Here is a 20,823-nt window from a genome sequence, read left to right as displayed (position 1 = left end):
AAATATCACAACTAAACCGAAAAATTGCGAATCTGAAACAATTTTTTTCAATTTTGTCAGTTTACCAAACCGTGAAAAGATCCCTTTAATATATAGAGAGCAAGGTCTAAATATAGAACAGTGAATTATATGTGTGTTGTTATGAGAAAACTGGGCTTAATTCATGTGCGGAAAGTCTAGTCCCTGATTAGCCTGTGCAGACTGCACAGGCTAATCAGGGACGAGACTTTCCGCTTTTACAGTATTTATAGTTTGAAGGAAGTCCCTTCTTACCGAAAATCAAGTTTAAGCGGAAAGTGTCGTCCCTGATAAGCCGGTGCGGACTGCACAGGCTAATCTGGGACGACATAAAAAAAAACTTCACATATATTTGAAGGCCATCCTATATTTTGATAAATCTGAGTTTTTACTTTAAGATACACTGCTTTGAGGCCAGGAAAAAAACTTTTAAGAGTATAGTTTTGAAAAATATGTGTTAAAAAACATGAAAATTTCAATTTTTTCCATAATTTTTTTTAGAACACTTCTGATTTTGTATTTAAATTTTTCTTAAGAACATACTGCATGTTGACAAAACACACAAAATATTGATAACATGTTTTAATGGGATTTTATTAAGTGCAAAAGACATGTACATTTATAAAAAAAAAAGTCAAAACATTTGGTTAACATCTTTTGTTGTGAAATAGTGATCACATCTGACAGAACGGCCCTACTCATTTATAAAACTTGAACCCTTTCCCTATGCAATACAAACAAAACTGTTGCCATAACTTAACATCTAAAATTTGAGAAAAGTTTTCATTTAGGCTTCATTATCCCCACGCTTTTCGGAGAAAAAGTGGGGATATTGTGGTTATCTCCGTCGTCCGTCCGTCCTGGCCACTTTCTCCTCCTACACTTTAAGCACTAGAACCTTGAAACTTACACACATGGTAGCTATGAGCATCTGTGCGACCCTGCACTATTTGGAATTTTGATCTGACCCCTGGGTCAAAAGTTATGTGGGTTGAGGTGGGGCCGGGTCAGAGATTTTTACTCATTTTTATGCCCCCGGATTGAAAGAAAGGGGGTATATTGTTTTTGGCCTGTCTGTCATTGTATATGTGTGTGTGTGTGTGTGTCCCAAAACTTTAACCTTGGTCATAACTTTTGCAATATTCAAGATAGCAACTTGATATGTATTTGGCATGCATGTGTATCTCATGGAGCTGCACATTTTAAGTGCACCATACTACACCGAATGTCTTCAAATTGATACTGAACCTCTCTTATGGCAATACGGATAAACTCAACTATGCATGGCCCCATTACCAACCCTGGGGTGCCCCGCCCACATTGGCCACGCCCACATAGACCACGCCCACCCAAAATTGCCTTTTACTATAATTTCTTCATTTCTACACGGATTCACTTCAAATTGATACTGAACCTCTCTTATGACATTATGGTTAATCTCAACTATGCATGGCCCCATTACCAACCCTGGGGCACCCCGCCCACATAGGCCACGCCCACCCAAAATTGCCTTTTACTATAATTTCTTCATTTCTACAACGATTCACATCTAATTGATACCGAACTTCTGTTATGACAATGCATTCAATTTCAACTATGCATAGCCCCATTACCAACCCTGGGGCACACCTGGGTCAAACATGCGGCTTGGGGATACACGTCGGCCTCTGACGCGCCATTTCTAGTTTAATATTTTTGAAATCACCCATTTTTGTGTAAAGTTTGGAGAAAAATCAAGAAAAACATATTTTAACAATGAATTACATTTAAGTTGTTTGATGATATTTTCATGTATTTCAACGTTTCCAATGTCCAGATAAATACCCTATTTGTACCCATTGAAAACCTTTAAAACTTTAATTTTGCATTGTTATTTTGTGTTGGGCTTGAAGAAAAAAGATTGATCTGTATGCAAATGTTTACATTATATCTCACAATCCTAACAATTTCCAATTTATCGACAGTGGTGACCAGGTTTTATCATTATTATATGATTATTAGTGCTTGTGATCATATTTCAGATGCCCAGGGGCCTTTATGGTTGGGTTAGGGAGGGGTGCTCCCTCCCTTCCTGAATTGATTTTTAGCCAAAGGCCAGTGGGGCTTATGTCATGGTCCTGTGTCCGTCATGCGTGCGTCCGTCCGTGCCTGCGTGCGTCCGTCAGTTTATTAACTTTTCCTTTAAACATCTTCTCCTAAACAACTGGTCCAATTCGGATGAAATTTCTCAGTTATGTTCCTTGGGTAAACCTCTTTCAAATTTGTTCAAAATATGCGCCTGGGGTCAAATTTGACCCTGCTCTGGGGTTACAAAATTGAACATATGCTTATATAAGGCCTATTTTGTGAATTTTTTCAAAATCTTTTCATCCATAACCATTTGGCATAGGGCTATCAAATTTGGTATGTAGAGACATATAATAGTCCTCTACCAAATTTGTTCAAATTATGCCCCTGGGTTCAAATTTGAAACTGCCCCGGGGGTCACAAAATTTAACATATGCGTATATAGGGTCTATTTTGTGAAAACTTTACAAATCTTTTTGTCCATAACTATTGGGCCTAGGGCTACCAAATTTGGTATATAGTGACATCTTATAGTCCTCTACCAAGTTTGCTCAAATTATGTCCCTGGGGTCAAGTTTGACCCAGCCCCGAGGGTCACAAAATTGAACATATGCTTGAATGAGGCCTATTTTGTGAAAACGTAAAAAATCTACTTGTCCATAACTGTATGGCATAGTGCTACCAAATTTGGTATGTATTGACATGTATTAATTCTCTTCTTAGTTTGTTCAAACTAAGCCCCTGGGGTCAAATTTGAAACTGCCCCGGGGGTCACAAAATTGAACATATGCTTATAAATGGCTAATTTAGGGTAAACTTTAAAAATCATTCTTGTCCATAACCATTGGGCCTAGGGCTACCAAATTTGGTATGAAGTGACATCTTATAGTCCTCTACCAAGTTTGTTCAAATTATGCCTCTGGGGTCAACTTTGACCCTGCCCCGGGGGGGAGGGGGGTCACAAAATTGAATAAACGCTTATAAAGCGCCTATTTTGTGAAAATTTTAAAAATCTTCTTGTTGAAAACCATTCGGACTATGGCTACCAAATTTGGTTTGCAGTAACATCTTATTGTCCTCTACCAAGTTTGTTCAAATTATGCCCTTTGGGTCAAATTTGACCCTGACCCGCGGGTCACAAAATTGAACATTATATACACTTCTTTCTTGCTTATTTTGTGAAAACTTTAAAAATATTCTTGTCCTTAACTCTCGGATCTAGGGCTACCACATTTTGTATGTAGTGAGATATAGTAGTTCTCTATGTGTCCAATAATTATGTTGATGAAGGTGGCAGTGGTAATGACTTGATATGTCTGTGAGATATGAATGCCAAAGTCTTCGTTTTACATAACATGAATTTTTATGTAAAAGTGGTGGTTCTTCATAAATTCTACATGTTCTTTGCAAATGATGACCTCTACAAAGTTGTTCCAGGAGTACCATATTGCCTGACAATCTTTTGTTTTATTAGCTCACCTGAGCGAAAGCTCGGGGTGAGCTATTGTGATCACTCAGCGTCCGGCGTCCGTCCGTCCGTCTGTCTGTCTGTAAACAATTTGTAAACATCTTCTTCTACTAAACCATTGAGCCAATTTCAACTAAATTTCATGTGGAGCATCCCTAGGTCATGGGACAAAAGAATTGTTAAAAAAAAAATTGATAACATAACCAAGATGGCCGCCATGACCATATATGGTAAAAACCTTAAAAAATCTTCTTGTCAGAAACCGCTCATCAGATTTTCAAAAAAATTCACAGGGATGACCTTTGAAGGCTCCCCTGAAAAAGTTGTTCAAAGAAATGTGATTCGTCAAAAAACATGGCCGCAGGAGCTCGTTGAACTTTGCATGTTTATTCGTTTTTGCCTATTTTGTGAAAACTTTCAAAAACCTTCCACATTTTTTGTCAGATCCTTTCCAAATTTGCACAGTGTCTTTATATCAAGTAGGACACGAACCCTACAAAAAATGAGCATTATTGGTCCATGAAGTACAGAATTACCTCCCCTTGAATTGAGAAAATGGTGTTAATGCAATAAAGTTCAAATTTTTCATCCAATTCTTTCCAAACTTGTAAGGATTTAGCATGGTTCAAACAAGGGAAACAACTACGGTTTATGCATGTTCTTTTTATTACAGATTTGCCTCCCTTTAATTGATTCAAAATCTCATTTTACAGCAGAGATTCCAAATCTGACCTGTAAATGAGCCCCATATTTACTGCCAGTGCTAGGTTACCTTTTCCCATTTGATCATTCTTAAGTATTTGTCTTGTAATGCTGCTACTGCTTCTGCTACTGCTACTGCTACTACTACTACTTCTACTACTACTACTACTACTACTACTACTACTACTACTACTACTACTACTATTACTAATACTACTTCTACTACTACTACCACTACTACTACTACTACTACTACTACTACTACTACTACTACTACTACTACTACTACTACTACTACTACTACTAATACTTCTACTAGTACTACTAGTACTACTACTACTAGTACTACTACTACTAGTACTACTACTACTACCACCACCACCACCACCACCACCACCACCACCACCACCACCACCATTACTACTTCTACTACTACTGCCACTACTACTACTACTACTACTACTACTACTACTACTATTACTACTACTACTACTACTACTACTACTACTACTACTACTACTACTACTACTACTACTACTACTACTACTACACCACCACCACCACCACCACCACCACCATTCACAGTGACAAAAAACGTATTCACACAACGGCTGCTACTACAACTTATAGCCCACATAGGGGGGCATGCATGTTTTACAAACAGCCCTTGTTTCTATGGGATTTTAACCACAACTGTTCATGTTTATCTCCGACACATATTTTGAGGTCACCTGTCATGAAGTGACACGGTGAGCTTATGTGATCGTGTGATGTCCGGCGTCCGTTGTGCGTGCCTGCGTGTGTCCATGCGTCCGTCCGTCAACAATTTGTTTGTGTAGACAGTAGAGGTCACAGTTTGCATCCAATCTTGATGAAATTTGGTCAAAATGTTTATCTTGATGAAATCCGGTTTGGGATTGTATTTGGGTCATCTGGGGTCAAAAACAAGGTCACTAGGTCAAATAATAGAACAACCTTCTGTAGACAATAGAGGTCACAGTTTTCATCCAATCTTTATGAAATTTGGTCAGAATGTTTATCTTAATGAAATCTGGGTTGGGATTTTATTTGGGTCATCTGGGGTCAAAAACTAGGTCACTAGGTCAAATAATAGAAAAACCTTGTGTAGACATTAGAGATCACAGTTTTCATCCAACCTTTATGAAATTTGGTCAGAATTCTTGATGAAATCTGGGTGGGATTGTATTTGGGTCATCTGGGGTAAAAATCTAGGTCAAATAAATCGAAAAACCTTGTGTTGACAATAGAGGTCACAGTTTTCATCCAATATTTATGAACTGTGGTCAGAATGTTTATCTTGATGAAATCTGGATTGGGATTGTATTTGGGTCATCTAGAGTCAGGAACTAGGTCACTAGGTCAAATCATAGAAAAACATTGTGTAGACAATAGAGGTCATAGTTTTCATCTGATCTTAATGAGTCAGATGAGCGATTCAGGGCCATCATGGCCCTCTTGTTGTTAACTTAAACTGTACTTGATTCTAGCATGCCACTATACTTCTTTGAAGTAATTTGAGCAAATTTCTCACTGTTTAGTAATGTATACATTGTTTAAGGTACAATATAATTTCACATTTTGTAGGTGGACTTCAATATGTATGATCTACTTATGCTGCCACAATGTAAAGGCAACAATCACTGGGTTTTGCTGGTTGCAAGTGTTATGTCCAGGACTGTAACCATTTGCGACTCGTTGGGTGGTAACAACAAGGCCTTGTTCGATTTGTTCTGGTAAGGTTCAAAGCTGTAATTCATTTTTTGTCTTACCTGCTTGATATAGCAGTCACAGTCGCAGTTGGTGTATGTGCATTTTATGTGTGTCTCTGAGCTTATCCAAACTGTGATTCGATAATTGAATATGCAATTTTTAATATAGCTTACCACATATGTTCTCCATGTAGAGAAGCTGCAGAGCATGCGTTAAAAAGAGATCAAAGGTCACATTTAGGGAGCTTTTTTGGCCAGTTCCAGTTATCATTCATCAGGCAATATAGCAAACAAGATATTAAAAAAACTTTGTAAATCTTATTTGTTTTCTATGTTTGGATCTTTATCTTAAATATTAACTTGTAATGACCACCAACACTTAAAAAATGATAGGCTATATATAAATTTAAGCTTGTTTTCTTATTCATTCTTATTTATTATTGTGTCCTATCTCTCACACTTATGTGTTTCAAATAATGTGTTAATAGATTCACATATATATATGTTTGAAAACGGATTACCAAAACAATTTGGTATAGATAAAGTACCGCTTAAGTATATAGGCACATGATTTTTGTTGATTTTCACCAACAAAATAGTTCAAAGCGCCACCTTGCAACAAACAGCGCCACAGAAACAGCTGTGGAGTGTTTGCATTAATGGTAATAAATAAGCTTTATATTTCTATATAGGAGTCACTTTGTCGTACTGTCGGTCGGTCTGTCTCGAAATTTCATCCGATCTTCACCAAACTTGGTCACAAGTTGTATCTTGATGATGTTTAGGCCAAGTTTGAATATGGGTCATGCTGGGTCAAAAACTAGGTCACGGGGTCACTTAGTGTGTTTTAAACCGAAAGTTTGTCCGGACCATAACTATGTCATTTATCATTAGATTTTAAAATAGCTTGGTACATTTGTTCACCATCATGGAACGGTGTGTTGCGTGAAAAAAGTACGTCGATATCTCCAAGATTAAGGTCACACTTGGAGTTCAAGGGTCAAATGCTTGTCCGGGCCATAACTTTATCATTTATTGTGAGATTTTAAAATCATTTAGCACATTTGTTTACCATCATGGGGCGGTGTGTCGCGCGAAAGAATTACTTCAATATCTCGAAGGTCAAGGTCACACTTTGAGTTCAAAGATAAAAAATGGCCATAAATGAGCTTGTCTGGGCAATAACTATGTCATTCATTGTGAGATTTTAAAATCATTTGGCACATTTGTTCACCATCATTGGACGGTGTGTCGCGCGAAAGAATTACGTCGATAACTCCAAGTTCAAGGTCACACTTTGAGTTCAGAGGTAAAAAAAGGCCATAAATGAGCTTGTCCAGGCCATAACTATGTTGTTCATTGTGAGATTTTAAAATCAATTGGCATATTTGTTCACCATTATTGGACGGTGTGTCGCGCAAAAGAATTACGTCTATATCTGCATTTTCAAGGTCACACTGTGAGTTCAAAGGTCAAAATTGGCCATAAATGATCTTGTCTGGGCCATAACTATGTCATTTATTGTGAGATTTAAAAAATACATGTAACATTTGTTCACAGCCATTGGACGATGTGTCATGCAAAAGAATTATGTTGATAACTCCAATGTCTTGGTCACACTTGGAGTTCAAAAGTAAAAAAAATACATACATTTGGACTGCATGTCATGCTAAAGAATTCAAGAGTTCAAAGGTTGAAATGGCCATAAATGATAATGGCATTATCATTCTTAAAAATAGCCATAAATTTGATTATCTTGTTTTGTGAAGACAGCATGCAAAATAGTCTGTGTCAATTCGGCACGTGGGGGTATTTGTCACGTCTGTGACAAAGCTCTAGTTTGCTTAGTAAAGATCTGCATTAACTTTTATTCAACAAAATAATGGGAGAATGTAGAATATAATCATCGTACCTTTCTGTTGGTGCATTGGTTTTTAGAGCCTTGCATTTTCTTTTAATTTATAAAGGACATGATATTTCATATGTAATATCATAACCTGAGGATCAAACTGTGTTATAGAGTCTTTTGTCAAATAACCCTGAAAAAAGGTTAAACAAGAAGATTACTCATATTTTAATTTATTAATGTGTCATATAATGAAATAAAGCATTCTCTTTGCTCCATTATATTGTTATGTATGAAAAGTTGTTTTTCAGTGTCTTAATTTGATTGTATATTTATGATACATAAAACATGAATACTTTTCACTGTCAAACTATCGTTCTTGCAATTTTATTTTCAGAAATAGTATTTTTTGTGAACACTTAATCTAGTGAATATATATGCTTTTCTTATTGCAAACAACTGTTGTTGTTTTTATGCCCCCCTTTGAAGAAGAGGGGGTATATTGCTTAGCTCATGTCGGTCTGTCGGTCGGTCTGTCGGTCCGTCCACCAGGTGGTTGTCAAACGATAACTCAAGAACGCTTGGGCCTAGGATCATGAAACTTCATAGGTACATTGATCATGACTCGCAGATGACCCTTATTGATTTTGAGGTCACTAGGTCAAAGGTCAAGGTCACAGTGACCCGAAATAGTAAAATGATTTTCGGATGATAACTCAAAAACGCATACACCTAGGATCATGAATCTTTATAGGTAGATTGATCATGACTTGCAGATGACCCCTATTGATTTTGAGGTCACAAGGTCAAAGGTCAAGGTCACAGTGACCAGAAATAGTAAAATGATTTTCGGATTATAACTCAAGAACGCTTTTGCCTAGGATCATGACACTTCATAGGTACATTGATCGTGACCCGCAGATGACCCCTATTGATTTTCAGGTCACTAGTTTAAGTTAAGTATGAATGACTTTTACTTTATTTCCAGACTGCCAAATGTTTGGTCATGAAAAAGCATCCCACAATGTTGCGACAGGCCCATGATTCAGTTTATCGAGACTAGTCGTGAGAAGCAGACTTCTGATTCCTGGAGTGTGGCAAACATATCTGTGCGACTCGATCAGTCCACTGTAAAGACCCGCACGGCATTAAAATGGATATTATCAATATGTGTTGTTGCTCGAAAATATGTTTGTGTAGCAGGAAGTGCTTTGGGCTCGATTAATCTGAGAACTCAACAAAATATTAATGAAATCCTTCTGTGCCGTTTAGTTCTGAAAACAGAAGTAGCCAGTTGGTATTACACATCTCCTAAACAAGTACAGCACGATAAAACTTAAGATTTTATAATCCTAAATTTTTATAACATCTTGATATTCACACAAAAATATTGATGATTGTGGTGCTCTGATTGCAAAACCACCTGTTTGGCAAAAATAATGCAGATGGTTAGATTATGATAAGTGCAAGAAAAAAAGAATAACTCTGGAGATAATAATTGATATGATAATCATTGCTTGACAGAATCACAATTGACCTAGATATTTATTTATGTAGTGGTGTATTTTTCAATGAGTGCCTTAAGATTCCAAAAACATATTGACTTAAAATAAATAATCCAGATGGCGTAAATGACTTATCATTTCATGTTCATGAAACGGCTTTAAAATACTTTGTAGACTTATCTGCTAGGCGGTGAGGACTTTTAGACCACCTGATAAACTTCAACTTTATTTGCCCTAGTTCAGTAACTGACTAAAGATATGCTAACATAATACTGATGACTGATGAGTCTGTTGTGTCTTATATTCTCATTGCTACTTAAAATATTAAGTCTATTTCAACGTTTAGACTAATAATAAGCAAATTCGTTAAATTAATATCCCCGCCAAATAAATTTTGATTATTGATGGGTGCAGAACTAACAGAAAAGTTTATTTGAAGGGTTGTACCCTTATCTCACTTATTTAATAGTAACAACATAAAAAAACAATTGGCAATAACTCTTATTTAAGAAAGTGTAGGGTTATAGATTTTGTGCATGACACCTCTCCTCATTGATATCTTAACATCCATTAAATTTCATCTTTAAATCGTGTATAGTATCTGTGATATAGTCCTGTAAAGTAACATCAGACATGTACATATGTACTAGGGTTATGTTTCTTGTGCATGGCACTTATTCTCATTGACAATTATACACCCATGAAATTTCATGTTGAAATCTTGTATTTATAGTTTCTGAGATAAAGCCCTGAAAAGTTACATCATACAAAAACAACAAAGGGCAATAACTCTTATTTAAGAAAGTGAAGGGTTGCGGTTCTTATGCATGGTTCTATAAATGAGATATAGCCCTGAAAAGTTACATCATAAAATAACAATAACAAGAAAGTGCAATAACCGTTATGTAAGAAAGTATACGGTTATGGTTCTCGTGCATTGATAATTATACACCCATGAAGTTTCATGTTAAAATCTTGTATAGTATCTGAGATATAGCCCTAGTTACATCATAGAAAAACAACAAAGCGCAATAACTCTTATTTCAGAAAGCGACGGGTTATGGTTCTTGTACATGGCACCTCTCCTCAGCTATATTTATACACCCATAAAGTTTCATGTTGAATACTTATATTGAGTTTCTGAGATAGAGCACTGACAAGTTTGTGAGTGACTGTACTAACAGACAGACCAACGGTACGTTTAAGTATATTTAGCGTACCCGGGGTACATTAAAGTATACTTAAGAGTACACGGGGTACTTTAAAGCATTACCCGAGCCGAAGCGACAATTGCAAATCAAGCTTATTGACATATTAAATAAATGATGATAGTGGTAACTATGATTGTGTGAAATATAATAAAATAGTTTTCCTGAATTGAGTGTACATGTGAATTAGCTAAAATAATGATAAAAACACCGATTGGAATTATATATTTCTGGAACTGAATTTGGTTTATAATCAGTTTTTAACTTTTTTAAGCTGAAATAATGTTATATCTTTGTATTAAAAAAGTGCAACACTCATGACTATAAATTAGGCATTACCATATTTCTTTACAACGTAATGCATGTACATCATCGATATATATAACATTTAAAACGAAAATCGTTTTAAAATTTAGAACTACTATTTTGATATCTTTGTTGTGAACAATGTGTTTAGGTTCAACGTCCGAAAAAAAGATGTCCGAAAATAACTGCAAGCTGTAAAAACGCGAAATTAAGTTGAATTGAAACAACAATGCGTTAAATATTATTTTTCATCAATCTGACATTTTTCACGGCGACTGATCGGAGCAATATCACGGAGGTACTCAATCTGAACGCATCGGACAGTGGGCTACACCACACCGTCGATATGGCGGAATTGTCCGAGGTGTCCCGATTGGGAGGTACTGTGAAATCGTCAGATCTCACGATCTGACAATATTGACGCTACACCGGTCTATTTCGTTTCCGTAGAGATAGCTAATGTCGGCCGTTAGTAAGCTCAAATTTGATTGGCTGACGGGTTCAATGGCTTATTCTAAAAATAAATGCTGCTCGAGCAGCATATTGCTGCTCGAGCAGGAATTTGCTGCTCGAGCAGCATTTAAATGCTGCTCGACCAGTAAATTGCTGCTCGAGCAGCAATATGCTGCTCGAGCAGCATTTAAATGCATGTACTGGCGGATATTTTTTTCTGCTCGAGCAGAAGTTAAAGTTTCGACACCTTTGGTGCGCCATATAACCACACTAGTATGCATCCAACATTTACCACTGGTTGGGTTTTTTTTATAAGTGAGTCTGTACTTCCCCTCATATACCCTACTTAAGTAAATAAAATCAACCTCAGTTTGACCATGTGTCTGGGCTGGGAAATGAGCTTCAACAAACTCAGCAACCAAACCAGTTTATGCTAGAATAAAATGTTGCTGATTTCATTACAAATTCTTGTAAAATTATAATCAGGGATCATATTTTTCTCGCAACATCAATCGGTCCGGATATTAATGGGGAAAGGTATCTGAAAATGTATATCCGTTATCATGACAAATTACGTTAAAAGATATACCATTGATTTTGCCATTCATGAAGGTGGTATAATACATGTACAAGTAAAATTCTTTAGGCATTTTTTTAACGGAACGATTTTTCTCAATTGGTTTTATCATTTGTTATTTGATGATGAAGATGATGATGATGATTATGATGATGATGATGATGATGGTGGTGGTGGTGATGATGATGATGATGAATGTGGTTATGATGGTGGTGGTGATGATGATGATGATGGTGGTGATGATTATAATGATGATGATGATGATGATGATTATGATGATGATGATTATGATGATGATGATGATGATGATTATCATCATCATCATGATCATGATCATTATGATGATGATTGTTATGATGATGAACATGATGATGATGATGATGATGATGATGATGATGATGATGATGATGATGATGATGATGATGATGATGATGATAATGATGATGATGAAGATCATGAGGACGATGATCATGATGATGATGATGATAGTCTAAAGGCCTTATTATTAAAATTATTAAATAACGAACGAACGAACGAACGAAGTAACGAACCAACCAACTAATGAACCAACGAACAAACCAAAGGACAAAAAACGGACGGACGGACGGGCGAACGAACAAACAAATAATAAATAATTAAAAACATGAATCATTAAATAAATAAAAATGAATGATTGAATGAATGAATGAGTGAATGGGTTAGTGAATAAATGAATAAATTAATAAATGCAAAAAATGAAAAATAAAATCAATGAATAAATGAATAAATGAGTAAATGAATAAATGAATAAATGAATAAATGAATAAATGAATTAATGAATGAAAGAAAGAAAGAAAGAAAGAAAGAACGTGCGAACGAACGAACGAACCAATGAACAAATGCACGAACGCACAAAAACGCACGAACGAACGAAAAAACGAACGGACGGACGGACTGAATAAATGAATAAATAAATGAATGAACGAACGAACAAACAAACAAACGAACGGACGAACAAACTAACAAAAGAACGAATGAGCGAAAGAACGAACGAGCGAACGAAAAGAACAAACCGTAGAACGAACAAACAAATCAATGAACAAACGCACGAACTCACAAACGAACGCACGAACGAACGAGCGAACAAACGGACGGACGGATGAATGGATGAATAAATGAATAAATAGATAAATGAATAAATGAAAACAAACGAATCCCTAGTGTTTTCAAAATTATTAATCTATCGTACATTTGTCATTATGTACAAAAATGATTATATGCTTATAGGGATATAGTGCCTATTTTGTGAAAACTTTAAAAATTCTCTTGTCCTTAACTATAAGGCATAGGGCTACCAAATTTGGTATGTAGTGACATCTAACAGTTCTCTACCAAGTTTGTTCAAATTATGCCCCTGGGGTCAAATTTGACCTTGCCCGGGGGGTCACAAAACTGAACATACGCTTATATGGGGCCTATTTTATGAAAACTTTAAAAATCTTCTTGTCCATAACCTTTGGGCCTAGGGCTACCAAATTTGGTATGTAGTGACATCTAATAAATCTCTACCAAATTTGTTCAAATAATGCCTCTGGGGTCAACTTTGACCCTGCCCTGGGGGGTCACAAAATTGAATAAACACTTATAAAGCGCCTATTTTGTGAAATCTTTAAAAAAAAATCTTCTTGTTGAAAACCATTCAGACTATGGCTACCAAATTTGGTATGCAGTAACATCTTATAGTCCTCTACCAAGTTTGTTCAAATTATGCCCTTTGGGTCAAATTTGACCCTGACCTGCGGGTCACAAAATTGATCATTATATACGCTTATATCTTGCTTATTTTGTGATTTTGTGAAAAATATTCTTGTCCTTAACTCTAGGACCTAGGGCTACCATATTTTGTATGTACATGTAGTGAGATATAGTAGTCCTCTACAAAGTTTGCTCAAATTATGCCCCTGGGGTTAAATTTGACCAAGCCCAGGGGGTCACAAAAGTGTACATGTGCTTTAATAGGGCCTATATTTAAGTATTTGCACATGCAGAGAATATTTGTTTCAGCTTTTTTTAGCAGTGGAGCGATACAGGGCCATCATGGCCCTCTTTGTTTTAGTTAGAGAAAAGGTTTCCACATATTAAAAAATGCTCTTCGATTTTCTACCAAAATAAAAGATATTAGCGACCTCTGCGCTAAGAAGTTGTTATTCAGCATCTAAATATTTAAGTCCACGCTTTCCCCGAGGAAGAATGACACGATGTTATACATGAAGTCTAACATTGGCATGATTTTCATCTGTACATGAAAAACACATGAAATGCGTCTCTGTTGCTAGAATTTTCAGAATTTTCCATGAATAATGAAATCTTAAAATGATTTCGGATAACACATTTAATTATACGCATTTAAAAATACTTCAATTAAATAATGCATTTTGTTATACAAATGGTCATAACACATAATGTAATAAGTAGGTAAATAACGTGTTTTGAGATTGCCAAGCTATGCATACATATAGGTCTACATGCATGAATGACCTGACAAGTTATATCACGATCCGGAATGAAAAGTACTAGGTAAATTTAAAGAAAGGCGCGTTTGTATTCTCAGAAATTCACTTTCTCAAACTTTTCTGAAAGGAGGTACCGTACATGTAACAGTTTAGATTGAGTGGTTGATTTGTCGTAATTACTACATATAAACGGTTCTCAATGCTCTCAAATCGCGTCACGTGATTCACGCATGTTCAATGGGAATTCCCCAATCCCACAATTCAATTTGAATATGCACTTGCGTTAAATGGCGGACGACATTCATCGTCAAAATTGGGCGTAATTTGGTTTTGAAAAAAAAAGAAATCGTAATAATACTGGATTATCGGTTGATGGATAGAATTGGAACATGCAAAGATCTATTTATATAATATGTTTTTACATTGTACAGTATGCTAAAAATGTGAAAATCTTAAAATTGTCTATTCTTTTTAGACCTCATTTTAACTTTTTGTGCTCTGAGAATAGCAGTATTTTGTCCCTAAAATGTCCAGAATTCGTTTTCGGTCAGGGGGGCTTCGCCCACCTGACCTCCCTGCCAGGGCCTTGCCCTGGACCTACAAGGGGGCCTAGGCGGACCCCTTGACCCCCGGTCGAATCGGTTACTTTTCCAAAATGATCCTTTGTTTACAATCATAATGACAACCCTGAATATGTACTTGCCTGATTTTCCTTTTTACTTGTCTTTGGCCAAGAGTCGGTGGAGCTGGTTTGTTTGTTTGTTTTTGTCCCCTACCAGTGAAACCGGAAGGGACTTATGGTTTGCCTTCTGTCTGTCAGTCAGTCTGTCACACTTTTCTGGATCCTGCGATAACTTTAGTTCTTAATATTTTTTCTTGAAACTTGGAACATGGACAGATGTCAATATGGAGATTATGCACCAGTGTTTTCCACAGGATTTTTGCCAGGCGCCCCGGGACTTATAGGGGTGGTAAGGGAGGGGTGTCCCCTCCCGACGTTGATTTTTTTGAATTTAACGTGTCAATTCACGTTCTGTGGTGCGTTATAACTCTAAGAAAAACAGTGTCAAAAGACGTCATTTGGTGCGCTATGACTCTTCAAGAAAATCCCCCAGTAATTTGAAAAAATAAATAATTTTTTATATTGTTTGTTCTAAAACTTTTCCGCACAGATAGTAAAATTCCGACTCGAACGATTCCCCAATAGCATCCGTTTCAACCTTACTCTATTACTGTATACTTACTTCTTTTCAAGTTTCTATTTATTACCCGATAATCCCGTTTATTCCGTTTTTATAAATCACTTTCTGGTAAATATTTACGATAAAAGCTCTCAATTATTTCTTTAACACAACCCTTGCCCTTTTTCTATTTATCAAATAAATTTTAAGTGACTATTTATATATATCTAATGAAATATTGCCTCTGAACATGCGTCAATCCATTGAACGCTCAATACACGCACGCTTTGTCTGCAAATGACGCGACGTTGTACATGCTGCATAATTTTCGCGCTCTTTTTAATTGAGAAAAAAAAATCGACACACAAATTTTGCACTGCTAATTTGAAGCAAGAATATTTAAACGTTGCGGTAACATTCGGAAGTGTGTTTCGGATTAAAAACGCGTTAACATTGACTTACGGAAATGGGTTTCGGATTACAAATTTAATTATTCCCATTTCAACAAATATTAACAGTTGCGTTATGAATTCCACGATAATTTGTTTAAACACTTTACGAGACGAATAAATGTTTTGACGGAATTTTGCATGGAAATCACGTTGTCCACGAGGATAACGGCCGGTTGCCATCATCAGTCTTCTAAGTATCGATTATCTGACGAAACATTTACAACTGTGCGTAATTAATTCTACGAAAATTTGTTAAAATGCATTATGTGTCGAATAAATGTCAGAAAAACGAGGTGAATCAGTTCTATAAATGGACATGATGAAATATACATGTACTGGAATTAAATTGCTATCGCATAATTGTAACCGGGAGTTATTTGCACAACTTACTCGCTATAAGTAATGAATTGTTCACCACTTGCAATTAATTTCTCGTATTAATTATAAGTCATAGCTAACACTTGTTTACAGTAAAAAGGTGGGATGATGATGCGATCATCCCGAAACCGTCTTTAATGTACTGTACTGTACTTGGTACCGGTTTTATATTACGTAAATGGTACAATTTCTTGCTAATCAAGCGGCGATAAACTCTTACTTCGTACCCGACGTCAATCAAAAATAAAGGTCGATAGTTAACTTCGCCCTCATAAGCATTCGCGTAACCGATTGGACGATGAACATCACAGTTTGACGACTGGAAAGTTACCTGATACATCCATGTCAGCATTTAAATGACTGTGTGATGTGGCTAGAATAATCGATACGCGCGTCATGCTATTCTCTTATCAGTGGATTATTCATTACCCCATGTGGTGTTTATGGCGATTATTTATGAAAGTATGTACTGAGTGCTCTTTTAAAACAGGGATTATTGATACACTGATAGAGAAACCTTGATTTGTTTACAATCTCCACTTTCTTTGACTGAAAAATTCACTGATCGGAAAATTTCAAGCGCCCCGGGGACTCTGATTTCGAAATTCAAGCGCCCCGGCGAGGGATAGTTAAATGGCATGTGGAAAGCCCTGTTATGCACGTCAACACACATTGTAGACTGTCATTTCGACTGAAACTAGATTGGCATACTTATGTTTAGTGCGTTGTCCATTGAAATGAACACAATTCTGATAAAATATTTAAACATAGCAATTCGGATTTAAAAGCCCGTTACAATAAGCATGATTTCCAAAACCAAGTTCATCAAATATAACACTTGTACGCTACATTCATGAATTGTAAACTGTTGTATATCACTAAGTAATGAGTATTAAAAATAATGTTTTTGCTGCACTGCTTAATTTTTTATTCTTGTCTATATTTTGTATAAAAAATAAGTTACTTGCATTATTAAATTGCAATTGATAATTGTCTTTATAATGCTTCAGAAAAAGTTTAAGATCGAGACTGAGGTTGAAAACTGGATACAGCGTTATGACCAAGATATGGGTGAAAGACAGGTAATTCAACATTTTCCTTGCAAATATTCTTCATTTGCCTATTGCAGAACAAAAAACTCCCATTTATTTGCAGAATAACTTTAAAAATTGCAAATGCATTGCAAGCTTATAAATGAAATGGTATGCTTTATGTGAATTGATTATGGTAGTATGATGATTTCAAGTGCTGGCCTAATATTGACATTCACAAGTCTTTAGGCAATTCAACTTGTCAGTCTGCTAACAATTATAAATCTTTTATTTGTAAATATTTTTTTTCACAGGATGAATACAAGGAAATCGACGAGGTCTACACGCAGGAGAAGACTCAACTGCACGAACTGGAAGAGAGATTCAAGACACTCGAGTCTGAGTACCAGACAATCATGGAGGAGAGGCGCCTGGCACGTGAACGTCGTGAAGCTGCTGAACGCGAGCTTGCCCTTATGGTTAAAGCATCGACGACCATTCAAGCATTCTGGCGATCGTTTAAGGTTCGTAAGGCACTCAAGGCTCGCAAGAAGAAGGGTGGAAAGAAGAAGAAAGAATAAGTGGTTGATAAACGTTTGGAAGTGCATTTGCTTTTGAGAAACTTCCCATGTTTCATGCTATTGAAACAATTTTCGTAGAATTAAAAATGTCAAGATAGAATTCCAGACTTAGCATTAAACGATCTAAAACTTTTACACTAAAATTGTCATGTTCTTGGCACTTTTTATTACAAATGAACACGAATGTAAGCATTTGTGTTTGATACTCATCAGATTTTGTTTGCATACATTCTTGAAAAGTGTTGTGTTTGTTCATCTTTAAGAAGATTACTCTTTGACTCTTGTGTCATGATTGTTAAAATAAGTGTGAATGATTTTTGCGTTAATTTAACTGCATACATTAATTCTTTTCTTCTTTCTTGGTCTATATTTACCTTTATTTTGTCTGTGATAGCTGTTATATGAAATAATGGGCTAAATAGAAATTATAATAACGCAACTTGTGTTGTGAATTGTTTATAAACTGATAAAACCATGAACGTTTTGTTTTGAAATGTTTGCAAGTATAAAATCAATCTGTACATTTATATAATTTATACAAGTCAATGTTTGTTGTGGATTGTATTATATTACAAAGAAAAGTTGTAATCTGGTTGAATATTTCATTGATTTAAATCGCCAAACATGCTTGCTTTTAATTATACTCTTAACTACCAATAGGTAAGAGGGGTTTAAAAGTATCACTTAGCCTGAAAGTATTCTCTGTCATTTTGTCAGTCACAAAACTTGTTTTGACTTCCCCCATAGTATAAAAGATTAACAAATAACATGGCAAATATAAGGTGGCACATTTCTACTCCGAGGTCAAGGTAATACTTCAAGGTCCTTACACACTATTGGTCGATCTTTATTATGCATGTGCATAAAGGGATTTTAGAATAACTAAATGTGAATCTATATGTGACATTGTGTGCTGTCATCAAGACTACCAACTACTGAAAGTTTACAAAACCTTGCCTTCATAAAGCCTTTCAAGGTATACTGTTCCAAACATTTTCTGGATTTTTTGGCAACCATACAGCACGCAAACAATATGGTCATACATATTGTTTTAAATTCAATTTTGATATGTTAACAAATGTCTTCTGAACTACCAACACTTTGGTCGATAAAATTTATCATTTATGTGTACAATTATACGTCTATCTTAATACATAAATAAGTGACAAATAAATTTCAAGACCATTCTTGTGTAGTGTATTTCTATAACATTAACATGGGACTGAAGTGCTATATAGTTATTATTCCGAATTTTTTAGAAGTTATAAAAATCCTTTAAATAAGATGATATACAACTTTGTACAGCGCACATTATCCATTTGAGCCACTATCTGGGAAAATTGGGCTTTATACAAAAACATAGGTTGGTTCCATATCCAAGACAATACTTTCCACATACACTTGATTTTTGTTTGGAAGAAACCTTTATAAACAAAACAAGAGTGCCTGAAAGGCCCAAAGTCCGTCACCTCAGATACAGATGCAGCCCAAGATGTCATTAGAACAAATTTTCCGACCAACTTTCATGAAGAGTGAACAATACATGTAACTTTTAGAGTTCTAACAAGATTTTACTATAGCCATATAGAGATGAATTTCCCGCCCCTGGTGGCCAAGTTTTTCAACCGACCGGAACCATTTTACACATTCAAGACCTCATTAAAAATATTCTGACCAAGTTTTATGAAGATTGGACAATAAATGTGACTTAGAGTGTAAACAAGTTTTTACTATAGCAATATAAGGAAAAATGCACCTCCCCCTGTTTTTCAACCAACTTGAACCATTATCCAACTTGTCCAAGATATCATTGGGACAAATCTTCATGAAGTTTCATGAAGATCAGACAATGAATGTGGTGTCTGAAATATTAACAAGGTTCTTAGGAAAGCCCTATATAGCCACATACGGTAAAATGCACCATTTTTGAACTCGCCTAAGATATCATTAAGACGAATCTTCTAACCATGTTTCATGAAGATCGGACAAAAATCAGGCCTCTACAGTGCTTACAAGGTTTTATTATAGCTATATGAGGAAAAATGCCCCGTCCCCTGGTTGCCATGTTTTTCAACAGACCAGAACCATTTTGAAACTCATTCAAGATAGCATAAGAACACATGTTCTGACCAAGTTCATGAAGATTGGATTATAAATGTGAGTTTTATAGTGTTAACAAGGTTTTATTATAACCATATAAGGAAAATGCCCCGCCACCTGGTGGCCATGTTTTTCAAACAACTCTAATCATTTTCAGACATGTCCAAGATATCATTGGGACAAATCTTCTGACCAAGTTTCATGATGATAGAACAATAAGTGTGGCATCTAGAGTGTTAACTAGGTTTTACTTTAGGCATATAAGGAAAAATGACCCCCCCCCCCTGGTTGTCATGTTTTTCAACCAAGCAGGACCATTTTCATACTTATCCAAGGCATTATACACGGCCGTTAATCACACGCACCACCTCTTTTTTGTGATGAATGAGCGCCACCTTAGAAGTTGCATTGGCTCATGTTAATCTCAAAAAAGAGGTGGCGCCGTGATCAACGGCCGTGTTATAGGGAAAAACCTTCTGACCAAGTTTCATGCAGGTCGGACCATAAATGTGGCCTCTAAAGTGTTAATAAGGTTTTACTAAATCCATATATAAGGAATATTAAATGCCCCGTTTCGTGGTGCCCATTTTTTTCAACCAACCAGAACCATTTTTGAACTCGTCCAAAATCTTATTGGGACAAAACTTCTAATCAAGTTTCATGATGATCGGACAAAAAAGTTGCTTTTAGAGTTTTAACAAGGTTTAACTATAGCAATTTAAGGAAAA

General features: G+C 35.9%; 1 protein-coding gene across 1 annotated transcript in view; it reads left to right on the top strand.

The window, feature by feature from the left end:
• Positions 1–18,470, top strand: part of LOC127832755 (dynein regulatory complex protein 10-like) — a 218,541-nt gene extending 200,071 nt beyond the window's left edge. Inside the window, exon 5 of the transcript XR_008027124.1 lies at positions 18,126–18,470. The gene's annotated coding sequence lies outside the window, so the exon portion shown is untranslated. The remainder of the gene's footprint in view (positions 1–18,125) is intronic.
• The last annotated feature ends 2,353 nt before the right edge of the window (positions 18,471–20,823 follow it).

Source organism: Dreissena polymorpha, chromosome 1 (genome assembly GCF_020536995.1).
Source record: "Dreissena polymorpha isolate Duluth1 chromosome 1, UMN_Dpol_1.0, whole genome shotgun sequence".
Taxonomy (NCBI): domain Eukaryota; kingdom Metazoa; phylum Mollusca; class Bivalvia; order Myida; family Dreissenidae; genus Dreissena; species Dreissena polymorpha.
The sequence above is the reverse complement of the archived record's forward strand: the minus strand, read 5'-3'. Positions and strand labels throughout refer to the sequence as shown.